The 14,053-nt window shown below is 50.4% G+C and overlaps 1 protein-coding gene across 7 annotated transcripts in view; it reads left to right on the top strand.

Moving 5' to 3' along the window:
• Positions 1-14,053, top strand: part of LOC108384910 (uncharacterized) — a 97,756-nt gene that overhangs the window by 73,258 nt on the left and 10,445 nt on the right. For 5 of the 7 annotated variants that reach the window (XR_012133435.1, XR_012133437.1, XR_012133440.1 and 2 more), the window contains one exon: positions 697-1,557. The exons of the other annotated variants lie outside the window; for them this stretch is intronic. The gene's annotated coding sequence lies outside the window, so the exon portion shown is untranslated. Of the gene's footprint in view, positions 1-696; positions 1,558-14,053 lie in introns of those variants that run through there. 7 annotated transcript variants of the gene reach the window in all.

The following is a 14,053-nucleotide window of genomic DNA, read 5'->3' as shown; positions in this document are numbered from 1 at the left end:
ATTGCCCACAGGTGTGCAGTGAGCCAGTCAACCAGGGCCAGGTGAGAATCCTGGCCACTGGAACTCTCATTTTATCCACAGTGGGGCAGGGAAGAAAGATCCAGGCAGGATCCATATCCAGTGAGTGCCAGTCCCAACCTGGTCAGGGAGCCCTGGGGTGGGGGTTACACCCAGAGCTTGTCCTGCTGAGGCAATCACTTGCTGTAAGTCCCCTGTAGGCAGGCAGGCAGGGGTGGGTGTGGGGGAACTTTAGCCCCAGGCATTCATCTGGGCCTTAGGGTAGCCACTCGAGACAACTGTGGTATGAGCCATTGGGAGGCAAGCACACAGCAGCTGGTGCCACAGGACTGGAGGAGGTGGTGTTGGGAGCCTGGACTGGCTGCCGCTGTCCTTCGTCATGGACTCACACTTGATGGGCAATTTGGCAGCTGAATCAGGAGGGCCCAGTGTTCAGGGCAGGAATACAGATCATTAGAGGTATCCACAAGGTGTTAAAAGGGCTAAAAAAGCAATTTCTAAGTGGGCCTCTTGGAATGATTTTCAGAACGATTCAGAACTGCCCATAGGGAGCTTCCCCCCCACCTCCCCCACAGCACCTCTGCTACTCTGGCAGCCTGGGTCTGGGGTCCCTTCTACCACAGAGACCATCTCTGCCGCACTGGGAGCCAGACATCGACCCTCATGTCTTCCTTACAGGCTCAGAGTCACAGAGAAAGAAGCCACCTCTCCCACTGCCACTGCTTGGTGTCACAGCAAAGAAGCAGGAAGGAATCTGGTTAACTGTTAGAGGAAAACATCCCCTTCTTAACCAGGACTGACTGCCAGAAGCTGTGTGAGAACTGCCTCTCACCAATGCAGAGCCTAATGTACATCCAGGACCCAAGCTGTGAGCAAGTCTAGGAAATAGTTTTACTCATACGACTTTGCAAAAAGAAGGAGGTCGCTGGGGGCTGAGAGGGCAACATGAACCTTGTACAGCTGGGTATAAAATTCTAGATTATGTGAATTTTTTTTCCTGAGAATTTTGAAGGCATTGTTCCATTAGCTTCTAATTTCTGGTTTCATTGTTGAAAAGCCCTAACACCTTTCAGATTCCTTAATAAACACACTCTTTTAATCTCCCTGTTGGAAGCTCCAAGGTCTGCTCTTCTGGCATTCTAAGACGGGATGATGACAGATGTCAGTGTGGGTTGTTTTTCTTTCATGCACTGGGCGCACAGTGTGCCCTTTCCACGTGAACCCTGACCTGTGCTATAGACTGAAATTTGCGTCACTCCTCAAATCATATGGTGAAACCTTGCCACCAGTGTGATGGGACTAGGAGGTGGGGCCTTTGGGAGGTGCTTAGGCCGTGACAGTGGAGTCCCCATGAATGGGATTAGGGTTTTATGAAAGACCCCAGGGAGCCCCTTCACGCCTCTGTGACATGGGGCAGTGTGAAGACATGTTGGTGGACCGGAAGCAGCGCTCACCAGATGCTGTATCTGCCGATGTGTCCTGACCTTGGACTTCTCAGGCTCCAGAACTGTAATGAATAAATGTCTGTTGTTTACAAGCCCCCTAGTTTACTGTTATTTTTGTTACAGAATGGGCTAAGACAATCTGAGAAACTTTTACTACCATTTCATTGATAAGTTCCCTCTCCTGTCCTTTTCATTCTCTATTTCTGGATAATGTATTAGTTAGATGGTGGGTTCTCTGAACTGACCCTTTCTTTTATCTTTTTGCTACATTTTGTCTTTTCGTCCTACTTGTTCCAGCCTTTATTAATTTCCAATAGTTCTTTGTGCATCTACTACTTTTCCCACAAGACTCTGTTCCTGTTCTGTGCCTGCAACATCTTTCCAATTTACATTTCTTCCTTTTTTGTTTTGTTTTCATTTTTCTCTGTTAGAGGATTGCCTCAAATGTCTGGCGACATGACTGCCAATTCATATTTAAGAAGGAAACACACAAAGCCAGGAGGGAGCCCTTGGGCCATGTATGGGGCTTTGCTAGTGGACAGGGGGCAACAAGACCTCCCCGTCGGGGTCCCCAGACATCAGGCCTTGGGGTCTCTTTTCTGAACAGTGACCCTCTCTTGGATGGGAGCCCCAGGAGGGCTGGGGCTTGGTTCTGAGTGTGGGCTTTCCCTCATTCTGCTTTCTTCTGCTCCTCACACCCACGCTCCTCTGTGCTCGGACCCATGGTCTGGAGCTACTGGCTTAATTTCTCCAGAAACAAACCTCCAGTGTTTGGAGGGGAGATGAGTCGAGGAGTTCCTGGCTGGAGAGGTGTTGGAGGGGCCTCTGGAGCAGAGGGTATGGCCATCTGTAAGAACACGGCTGCAGCTGCAGGGCCTGGGCGGGCTCCTCCGCCACTGGGCTATGGCTGCTCAGAGGTTCCCATTTAGTCAGCTTATGTTTGGCTCTCTAGGCATTGACAGAGCGCAGGATGTGGCGCAGTTCCTTGCAGTGTTGGTGCTGAGTGGGGATGGGGCTGGACAGTAGGCAAGTTGCTGTGCAGCTGGGCTTCCGCACTGTTGGGGGGCCAGGTCTCAGGAGGTGGGTGCCAGACAGGCTGTGCACTGGCCCTAGAGGAGGGCTATTCGTGAGCGTGAGGCTTACTGGGTGCCTTCAGCAGCAGGACGTTTGGAGTTTGGTACAGGAGAAAGCACAAAGAGCTCTGTAAAGAGTGCAAGCCCTGCCCTTCTCCTCCCCCACCCCGGCTGGCAGAGCCGTCATAGGGACCACCTCCTACCTCTTCAGGGAAACCTGCAGCAGCAGTGGGTGAGCTCACCAGGCCAGTCCCAGTTCACAGGCTCCTGGAGCATAATGAGAATTTTCTCCCATTGGGTCAGGTTTGTATCAGTTAGGACAGGAGCATGTTGGTGGACCCTGGGCCTCTCTGAACATCTAATAGAGCAGAATCAGCTCAGGGCAGACCCCCCAACCCCATCAGACCATACATGCCTCAGGTTAAGGCCCCTGAGGTTAAGTTCTCTGGCACTTGTTGCACAACTTCTTTGTATGAATTTTCTATGCTGTGTAACAAATCACCATGCACTATGCAGCATTAGTGGCTCACAGTTCTTCGGGTTAGAGGTTCAGCATGGTCTGGCCGAGCTCTCTGCTCAGGGTATCACAAGGGTGAGATAAACATTTTGGCCATGCTGTTTACTTCTGGAGGAGCTGGGGAATAATTCCCTTTGTCATTCATTCTTTTGTTGGACATATAAAAATTGTATATGTTTAAGGTGCATAATGTGGTGATTTGATATGTGTATATATTGTGAAGTGATCCCCACAGTCAAGTCAACACTTCCATCCCCTCATCTAACGACGCTCGTGTGTGTACGTGTGTATGTGGGTAGATCAACTTAAGATCGATCTTAGCAAATTTCCAGCAGACAGTGGAGTGTCAAGTATAGTCACCACGCTGTACACTGGACCCTTGAACTTCCTCATCCTGAAACACTTCCTAGAGGTGGGGTTGCTGCAGGGTGGGTAGGTCCGTGGTGGCTCCACAGTCCCCACAGTGGCTGCAGTGATTTACATGCCCACACACAGCGCAGAGCCCCCTTTCCCCACATCCAGGCCAACACTCTCTCATCTTTCTGGTACCAGCCATCCTAACAAGTGGGAGCTGATAGCTCTGTGTGGTTTGGTTTGCATCTCCCTAAGGACTAGTGGTGTGCAGCACGTTTGCACCGACCTGTCCTCCTTTTCTGCCACCAGCTGTAGAAAACTCTGCTTTTAAAGGGTCAGTGTGATTCGGTTAGAGCCACCTGGGCACTCTCCTGGTCTTGAAGCCAGCTGTACCAGGTAACAGAACCTAATCCTGGGAGTGAAACCCATCACACCCTCGGGGCGTGTGCCCCTGGGGCTGTGGCTCTCGAGGGCCCGTGAGGATTCAGCCTATCACATGTCCTGGGCCAGACCCCACGGAGGAAGGGCTGGGTCTCTGCTCTTCCCAGCTACTCTGTGTAGAGCCCCGGGGCCCCCACACATGACCTCATTCTGGGGCTCTAGGGCTGTGGCCTCACTAACCAGCTGCCTCTCCCTGGGGCTCAGTTTGCAAGTGACTAACCTGGGGTGACTGATGGGCCTTATCTCGGATGCCAACTCTGGTTGGCAGTGGTGGTTGGGGCGCCTGTGGGGTTTGTCCTTCCCCTGGCAGAGAAGCGTGTGGTGCCTGGTGCCTGGTGTCTGCCCAGGATGCCCAGTGGCCCTTGTGTCATCTGACTGGCCTCTAAGCCCACCCTGCTCATTTGTTCAACACGTATGTACTGATGTGCACTCTTCCCAGTGTTTCAGTGCCACTGAGCCCACGCTCTTCTCAGGGAGCTTTTTCTGGGGTGAGGGGGCTCTGAGCCAGACTCTCATGGGTGGAGTAGCAGCAACTCAAGCCTGGGGTACCAGGGGATGAATGGAAGGAAAGGGAGAAAATCTACATTATGCGCATTATGACCTGGTGCCGACTGTGTGCCATCTGTGCACCCACAGTAGGTCTTGGTCTCACTCTGCTATGTGGATGCTGTACCTCCTTTAATAAGTGAGAAGCCAGAGGCCCAGAGAATTCACATCGCTCATGGGGGCTATAGGGTGCAGCCGAAGCAAAGGAAACCAGGGCCCCTCTGACCGTGCCAGTGCGGCCCCCGGGAGCGAGGTGAGGACCCCCAACGCCTCCCCACCTCCTGCTTGACAGTCATGTTCCCAGTTCCCAGGCATTGTGCTCAGGCAGGGAGCATATGGCCTGGATGCTGCGATAAAACACCCCTTTTGCAGAGAGGAAATTGGGAGCAGCAGGGTCAGGGGCTGGTGGCTCCTGGGTTTGATTCCTAATCACTTTTAAAATCCCTGGTGCCTTGTGAAATAAACATGATGAACTCAGGAGCTGGTTCCTGAAGGCCTGCCGAGAGGGGGGCCCGGAGCAGCCCGTGGACAGCTCATTTGATGGGCGGCTGCGATTTCCTCCTCTCACCTCAGTGTCCAGGGCAGATAAGATGGAGGGAGGGCAGAGATGCTTAATTAACCCTGTTAATTCTTGCATGGGCTAATTAGCATATAGATGAGGGTGGCTCTCTGGGCCTGCCTCTGGAGCTGTCTCCCAGCTGTGGGCATGGGTGCTCCTGGGCAGCAGTGCGGCCTGGCCAGCCCCATGTCACCCAGTGCCTGTCCTCCCTAAGCTCTCCCCCAAAGGGCCAGAGGACTGGGGTGAGAGGGGGCTGGGGGCACCGTGCAGACCTGGGAACACATGAACCAGTGCCTGGGATCAGTATCATGGGGCTCCTTGGGGGTCCGTTTATTTTGGCCTGGTTCTGGCTTTTGGGACCCTGTGGGGCCAGCTCCCACCCAACCCTGGGGTCTCCATGCTCCTGTCTTCCTGGCTGGGGCAATTGAGAAAGAAGGCTCTCTGGCTGGGCTTCCCACAATCAGCTTGGGTCACCTCCATCTCCCTTGAGCCTTGCTTCACGCCCAGGGAGTCCCCCTGCCCTCTGGGCATGTCCTCCCGGCGCCCCCTGCTTCCCGGCCAACTGGGCCATGGACATGCCAAGCCCAGCTCTTCATCGGGGAGTTTCCGCCCTGCCTGGGAGAGGTGCTCTCCCAGGGCCCAGCGCGCTGTGGGCTGGGTGGCCTGGGGGCCCAGGCAGGGCAGGGGTGGAGCCCTTGGTGGGCCGCTCTGGCCCTCTGAGCCAGTTTCTCTGGCCACCCCAGACCCTCTCCAGCTCTGGACCACCTCCCTCCCTGGCAACTCTGAACTCTGTCCACTGTAGAATGTGGGACTAAGGTTTTATAAAATGAAAACATTTGTTTATCAAAGTCCATGTTTGAATTCACTCTGGGCTGAGGATGTTCATCTGTGTGTGCAAGTGTGTCCTGAAGAAGGTCACTGGGGACCTGGACACATGGAGGAGCGCAGTGGACAAAACTGCCAGGGCAGGGGTGCTGGCCTCCCGCCCCGACCGCCCCCGTCCCCCTGTGCCCTGTCTTGGCACTTGTGGGCCCACCTCTTGCCTGTGTGTGGTGTGGTACCTTAGTATCCTTGGGCCCCAAGTTGCTGTGGAATGGGGTGATGATGCCCACACCATGCAGACCGCCTCTGGTCTCACAAGAAGAAACCTGCAGGGTGAAGCAATAGCCCCATTTTCCAGATGAGACTGTTGGCGCTCGGAGCGGCCACAGCCTGCCCCAGAGGTCAGGCCCGGAACAGCCTGGGGTCAAATTCGGTTCAGAGGGCTCCGTGTGGGGTCTGCAAAGGTGTGCATGTGTGTGTGGGGTCTCTCGCCCAGCCATCCTGTAGGCTGCTCAGTTGGGGGTGTGTGTCTGTGTCACCAACACACAGGTGGGAGGAACGGCCCGTTAGCCTGTCACTCATCTCAGTGCGAGTGGGGTGTGCAGAGCTTTCAAGTAGCTAGAATTTTTTTAGTGAATTTTTTAATTGAGATAATAGTAAATTCATGTGAAGTTGTAGAAATAACAATCTCTTGTTCTCTTTACTCCGTTTGCCTCAGTGGTGACATGCGACAAAACTACAGAGTAATACCCCAAAGTACATACAGACAGCCACACGCCCCACCATTTACATCTCCCCACTTTTACTTGCATTCATTTGTGTGTGCGTGTACATGTGCGTGGGGGTGTGCACATACATGTTCATGGGGGTGTGTGCATACATGTGCATGGGTGTGTGTGTAGGGGGTGGCTGACGGATACAGGGCTGATCAAGCTGGAGGTATGACCACGCGAATCAGTAACACCCATCGAGCCTCATGGGGGCTGCTGGGAGAGGACTGCATGTGGGGAGGGCCCAGGAGGAAGCTGTCCAGAGGCCACGATGCTGGTGCTGTATGTAGGGGAGGTACAAATGAACTGACCCCCCGAAGGTGAAGGGCCTGTGAGACCAAAGAGAGAGGCTGATAGTCCAGCTTGTCTTCCATGGAGGCTTGTTGAGGGGTCCTTACCTAGAGAAGCTTGTCCTGGGCCACAGGACGCTAAGATTTCTGCAACACTGGGTCTAGGGAGGCTAATGTATAGAGGCAAAGAGAAAGGAGCTGTGGGCAGGGGGCCGGCTGTGCGGTTGGTCAGAGCAGGGGCTGACGCCCTCCCGACGTTGTCAGTTCTAAGTGGGGCCTTTCTGTGGGATGTTCCCTGTTGGCAGTACACACAGGGCATGGGGGTGGGTAAGGCGAGGCAGCAGTCATGATGGATTTGGCAAGATGGCATTGCTCTTGCTCACAGGGGGTCACTACTCAGCATGAGAGGGGGGCAAGGAGCCTTTGGGGGAGAAGGGGCAGGAGAGGGGCTCACGGGCCTCAGAGATGTCCCTCGGCAGCCCGCCAATGTCTCTGGGTCAGGGGCTCAGAAGGGCGACAGACCCTTTGGGCTTGAATTTATTGATCGATAAAAGTTATAAGGAGATTTTCCATGGGCACGAAAGCAAGCAGTCTCTAAATGGCTTAAACTTTGCTTGTTTTGACTATTTTAAAAATAACTGGACGTGTGAGAATTAGAATTTGGTGCCTTTAGGCTTTTGACCTAGTAGGTCACAGCCTGAGGTGAAGAAATAAACAAGCTGGGGCAATAATAATACACACAGGCCATCTTTGGTTCACTTATGTAACTGTGTGTGTGTGTGTGTGTGTGTCCGTGCGTGCGTGCATGTGTGTGTGCTGTGTGTTTATACAATTTTATTGTCTATGTAGATTCATGTGGCCAGCACTACAGTCCAGATACTGGACAGTGTTAACACCTGAAGTTCTCTGAGGGTTATTTAGATGCCTATTTCATATTAATTGAGTTTTGGTACTTTATAGTTTTCAATGAATTAGCCCATGTCTTCTAAGTTGTCAGATTTATCAGTGCAAAGTTCATAGTATTTCCTTACTGCCTGTTAGTGATATTGGTTTTTTGTGTGTGTCTCTCTCTTATTTCTGCCATTTTTGCTAAAGGTTCATCAGTTTTGTTGATTTAAAAAAAAAAAGCCAATTTATTGTTTCATTAGTTTTTCTGTATTATTTTCCTATTTTCAATTTCATTGACATTTCTTATTTTTCTTATTTCCTTTCTTGTGCTTGCTGTTTGTTTATTTTGCTATATTTTGCTAGTTTATTGAGTCAGGAATTTAGATTTTTGATTAGGTTATTGATTTTTAATGTGAGTTCTAAATAATGAACACAACTATAAATTGTGCTGTAAATTTCCCTCTTTGCCCTGCTTTAGTGGTATCACATAAATGTGTGTCTTTACTTTTATTGTGTTCTGTGTATTTTTAAATTGCCCTAGTGGCTTCCTCTTTGACTCATGTGTTATTTGAAAGTGTGTTGTTTAATTTCCATGTGTCTAAAGATGTTCTTGTGTTTTTATTATTGATTTCTAATTTGATTCCGTTATGGTCTGAGAACTGCATGATTTCACTTCTTTTAAACTTGCTGAGATGTGTTTCATGGACAGGATGTGGTCTGTCTTGGGAAGTGTTCTGTGGTCTCTTATAAAGTGTGCATTCTGCTCTTTTTGGGTGCCGTGTTCTGCATGTGTTAACAAGATCTTGTTGGTTGGTTGTATCACTCACAGTCCCTTATCCTTGCTGGTTTTCTGTGTAGTAGTTCTGTAAGTTACTGAAAGGAAGGTATGAAGCCCCAGCGATAACTTTAGCTTTACTTCTCTCTCCTCTCTGTCAGTTTTGCTTCATGTATTCCGAGGCTCTGTCGTCTCGTGCATACACAGCTAGGGCTGTTATATATTTCGGGTGGTCTGATCCTTTTATCACTATCTAATACCCCTCTTTGTCTCTAGGAGCTCTTTTTCTCAGAAGTCTACTTTATCTGGTATTAATATAGCCTTTCTTGCTATTTAAAAAAAATTAATGTTTGTCTGGTATGTCTTTCCACGCTTTTGCTCTCCATCTACATATGTCATTGAATTTGAAGAGAGTTTATTGTAAACAGCATATAATTGGTCATCAAAACAAAATCTCCTCTCTCAATCTCTGCCATTTGACTGGAGTAGATTACTTACATTAAAGGTAATATTGCTGTGTTAGCATTTAAGTTGGCCGTTCAATGATTTGCTTTCTAGTTGTGTCCTCTTGTTCTAGCTCCTGTTTCCCTTTTCTTGTCTTTGGGCAGGCTAGTTGAACATTTTTTTAGGATTCATTCTTGATTTATTTATAATGTTATTTTGAGTTTATCTCTTTTCATAGTGTCTTTAGTGCTTGCTCTGGTATTGCAATATATATACATGACTTATAACAATAATCTAGTGGTATCAATAGTATCAACACTTTGAATTAAGTATGGAAGCCTCACTTTAACTTAGGTCATTTTATCTTTCCTATTCTAAATATCATTGTGTTTGGTATAAGATGGTTTTATAATTTTTGTTTCAATCATCAAATATGATGTATGCAATTCATGAGGAAAAGTTTATTGTAGTGACCCATATTTCTTCGCTATTTCATCTTAGTATTCCAAAGTTTCTTCTTTTATCCTTTCTTTTTTTGTTTGAAGAACTTCCTTTAACCAATATTCAATGATAGGTCTACTAGCAAGGAATTCTTTTGGTTTTCTTTCATCTAGGACTTTTAAAATTTCCGCTTCATTCCTGAAGGATAGTTTCACCTGATATAGAATTTGCAGTTGACAATTCTTTCCTCAGAGCACCTGAGAGATATCGTGCCGCTTCTCTGTGCCTGCTTGATTCTGATTAAAAAACCCACTGTTCAAATGGGCATCACCCTGTAGGTGATGCGTTACATCTTTCTTGCTGCTGTTAAGATTTTTTTCTCTGTCTTTTGTTTTCAAAAGTTTAATTAAGATGTGTCTCGCTGTGGAATTTTTTGGGTTTATTTTCTTTGGATTTGTTTAGCTTTCTGGATTTTTAGGCTTCTGTTTTTGTTTTTTTTCCAAACTTGGGGAGTTTTTGGCCACTATTTTTTCAGCTATTCTCTTTTTCTCCTCTCCCTCTGAGACATCAATCGTGTAAATGTTTTATCTTTGTTATTGTCCTGCAGGTCTCTGAAATCCTGTTCATTTAAAAAAATTTAAGTCTCTTCTATCTGCTGTTCAGATCGGCAGGATTCTACTGCTCTGCCCCGGCTGCGTGGCTGTGTTCTCGGTAGCCTTTATTCTCTGAGCCCATTCAGCAAGATTTGTATATATTACATTGTCAGTTCTACAATTTACATTTGGTACTTCTTATAACTTATTTTTCTGGGGGTTAAGATTTCCTGTTTTTTGACTTTTTACAAGAGAATTTATTGAAGCATTTTTATGATGTCTGCTTTAAGGTCCTCGTCAGATGATTCATCCTACCTCAGCTCGTGGAGGTCCAGGTGCCTGGAATATCTCCCTGGAATGTCGTCACCCTTGTCCCAGTGCTGCCTTCCCCTGGCCCTGTCATAAACATGCGTATGAGGGGGCATTACATGAGACAGCAGGGTGGAGGGTACGGAGAGTTGGCTGAGGAGATGAAAGATGTGACTGGTCCTTGCTCTGCTGCCAATTGTGTGACCTTGGATAACAAATTGCCTTCTCTACTCTGGGCCTCAGTGTCCTCATTTGTAAAATGGAAGGAGAGGTTTCAGTTTGAATGAGGTGGCCTTGAAGACCTTCCTAGTGATAATGTCTTATGCCTCACAACGCCCATGTGCTCCCTGTGTGGGTGGCGGTGTGTGGTGCCTCTGTGTAGAGGATGCTTTTCTTAGAGAGTGCAAGCCCAGGGAGCAGGTTCAGGGGCCAGGGCAAGAGGGGGAGCCCATAGGAGATGTCTCACTGAGCTGGACTTGAGTCCAGGGACCCTGAGAAGCGGTTTCCTGGGCCTCAGGGCTGTCACTCAGGGTGTGAGGAGGGATAGAAGGAGAAGGAACTTGCCTACTGGCCCCATCTTACCCCTGGGTAAAGATTTGCTGGAGGGTCTAAACCCCCGGCTCCTCCTTGCATGTGTGTGTTTGGATACTGTGGCCTCTCTAGGGAAGCCAGCAGAGACACTTGGGTGTCAGGGGAGTCAGGGGCAAGGGCAGGGGGTGGACACCTCATTTTTGTCTGTGTGAAATTTGTCAGAGACCACACAGAAAAGGAATAGAGACTGGAGGACATGAAGGGGCACCTTGGCCATCTGTCCTCTCAGTGGATTTTTCATCAGAAACAAGAGGGCAGAAAGAAGTAGCACCGGATATTTCAAGCACTAGAAGAAAAGAACCGTCCAGTGTAAATTCTATATCCAGCAAAACTACCCTTCCTGCTTCCCCACCTTCCTCAGCGACTCGGCCGAAGGCAGGAAAATGCCGTGCCATGTACGCGTGACTTTGTCATTACTGGTCTGTCTCTGCTTCTGCGACATCCAGGCACATACAACCTTTTTTTTCTGAATGTGATCACTCTGTGCAACTGGCTCCCAGCTCCAACATGGCGGAGGCAGAGCCCCTGCCTTGTCTGTTGCCAGTGAGACCTTGTAGCACTGTGTGGCTCCTGTGCACGCTGGTGGTCCACGAGATTCACCTGGAGACAAGCCCTGGCAGCTCACAGCTGCGGGCGTTCTAGCACGTCTGTCATGTTGGAGTGTTCTGTCAGGGGTTCCCTCACAGGGTGCTGCACATGAGGATTTGGTGTCTGCCAGCCCCTCCCCTCTTCCCTGAGCTTCCTGGGAAGGGACCTCATCTGGCTCCATGCCAATGTGTCTGTCACCAACCGTGGGACAGTTGCTTTGGGAGGATTTGCTCAGTGAATCCTTGTGCATTGTAGGGTGTCATCTGAAAGATCTCATAGGTGCCTGGGCCTTGCTGTGTTTCAAAGACATTCCCATGCGTTCTGGGCTGTGGGATGATTGCTGAGATGGAAACCAAAATTCCAGGCTCAGATGGAAGATATTTACCTGATAATGATTCTATGGCAAGTTAAGAAAAACCTTTTATTCCTCTGGCTTGTGGTTTTTCTCTTTTGGCAGGTGGCTGTGATTCAGGCTGCTTCCAATTAGGACATATGGTGGCATTAACGGATCTCTTCTACTATAGGCTGTCAGCATATTTGGTAGACAGAGGATGTGACATCTTCCTTGATGATAATGACACTAGTGGTGGCATCTCCCAAGCCCCCACTGGGTATCAGACCATGGCCTGAGTTGTCCATTTCACTGTGACACAGCCCTCAGGGTAGCTGTCATTCTGTGGGGCCACCTGTTCTGGGTGAGTGTTTGGAAATTCTGTTGCTCACGTGGGAGGTGGGGCCTGTGTCCTCCTGGGCGCTCTGAGCTCTGGACGCAGCGAGGCTGGAATGAGCAGCTGGGTGCTAATGGGACAGGCTGTGAAGAGGTGAGGGCTCGGGGTTGGTGTCCTAGGGAGGTAGGGTGGGACAGGCCCTGGGACCCAGAGGAGGTGGGGAGCCTGGCATCCATGTGGCCTCCAGGCAGCCCTGCATTTGTGGGGCATTTGTGGGCTCTGGGGACAGTCGCCCTTCTGGGGGCAGAACCTCTATGTCTGGCTGCCCAGCCTGTGGAGCCACGAGGTTCCTTTGACAGCGGGATTTAGAGAATCTGGGCTGCATGTTCTCCCATGGCCAGGTTCCTGGGACTGCACAGAGCATCTCTCAGGGGACTGAAGCCACGTGAGGCCCCCAGGAAAGGAACGTGCTGGGGAGACATGTAGGGGACGTGCCGCCCTGGCCCGGCCACAGGCGGCCTGAGTTGAGGGGCCCGCACTACCTTGTGTGCAGCCTTGGCCTCCTCCTCTCTCTCGGACCCTGATTCTTCAGCAGGAATGGGGAGTTTCAGGCAGAAGATTCCTAAGAGCTGCCCTTTGATGGTGTGGGGTCACCAAGTCTAGGCACCCCCAGACCTGTGGTGGCCAGGGGGGCCAGGGTGGGACCAGCGATCAGGCTGAATCACATGTGTTCTGAGTTCTTCCAGTTTTTCAAGAGAAGCCAGAAATCTAGGTTTTATGTGGTAGCTCCTAAGCTTTAAAAACGAATAACTAATTAAAAAAATAAAACCACTGTTGGGGGAAACAAGGCCCCTTTGCAGGCTGGATGTCGCACTGGTGCTGTTTGGTGCGTCTGGGGTGGTGGCCGCGTGCCCGTGGACCATGGGGCCCAGTCTCTAGGAGGAGACGAGGGACTGGCCTTCAGCTCAGCCCTGCCCGCGATCTTTGCCTTTCTTCTCAGCGGCTTCCCTCGTCCGGGCCTGGCGCGCAGTGGGTTTCGGGTAGTCACTCCTGAGGGGATTCCTGTGCATACATTCCCCAAGGCTGTCCTCCAGTCCACAGCTTTGTGTTTGGTGTCATGTGTGTAAACACACGTGAGAGTCTGTGAGTGTGATCGTGTGTGTGATGTGTGTGTATGAGCAGTGTGCGTGTGGGGTGTGTGGAGGGTGTGTGTGCATATGAGTGGGCATGAATCTGTACAGAGGGTGTGTGTGTGAGTGGCTGTGAGTGTGTATAGAGGGTGTGTGTGCATGAGCGGGTGTGTGTGTGGTGAGTGTGTGTAAGGGTGTGTGCGTATGAGTGGGTGTGAGTGGTGTGTACAGAGGGTGTATGTGTGAGTGGGTGTGAATGTGTAAAGAGGGTATGTGCGTATGAGCAGGTGTGAGTGTGATGAGTGTGTGTATGAGCAGGTGTGTGTCACGCCAAATCTGTCGCATCCTGGGTCGCTCCAGATGCCGCGTGCTGCCGACAAGAACGTGATTGGTCCGGGCTGCCAATTCGCTTGGCTCCTGTCCTACATGTTGTGGGAGAAGCTCGTTCCCCACAACAGTCTCAGGCTGGGCCTGGGTCCTGGCATCTGCCTACACTGCTTGGCACTGGAGCCTGGAGCCAGCAGCTTCAAGGCCTGCACCCAGCTGGCAAGGCTGTGCAGGAGGCCCTGCGAGCAGAGGGCAGGGCCTGGGCCTGGGCATGTGAGGGGGGCATCCTGGACCAGCTGTCTGCCAGCTGGGCACCACGGAGCAACCTAGTCAGGGCCACAGAGAGCAGAACCATCACCTGGCCAAGTCCTGACTACTTCCTACGTACAGAAAACAGGTTGAAAATCGTCCTGTCCTTGCAGTTTTGCTTTGTAACAAACAGAAACTAAGCATAGAGAAAAGTC

This window comes from Manis javanica, chromosome 7, assembly GCF_040802235.1.
Source record: "Manis javanica isolate MJ-LG chromosome 7, MJ_LKY, whole genome shotgun sequence".
Classification (NCBI taxonomy): domain Eukaryota; kingdom Metazoa; phylum Chordata; class Mammalia; order Pholidota; family Manidae; genus Manis; species Manis javanica.
The sequence above is the reverse complement of the archived record's forward strand: the minus strand, read 5'-3'. Positions and strand labels throughout refer to the sequence as shown.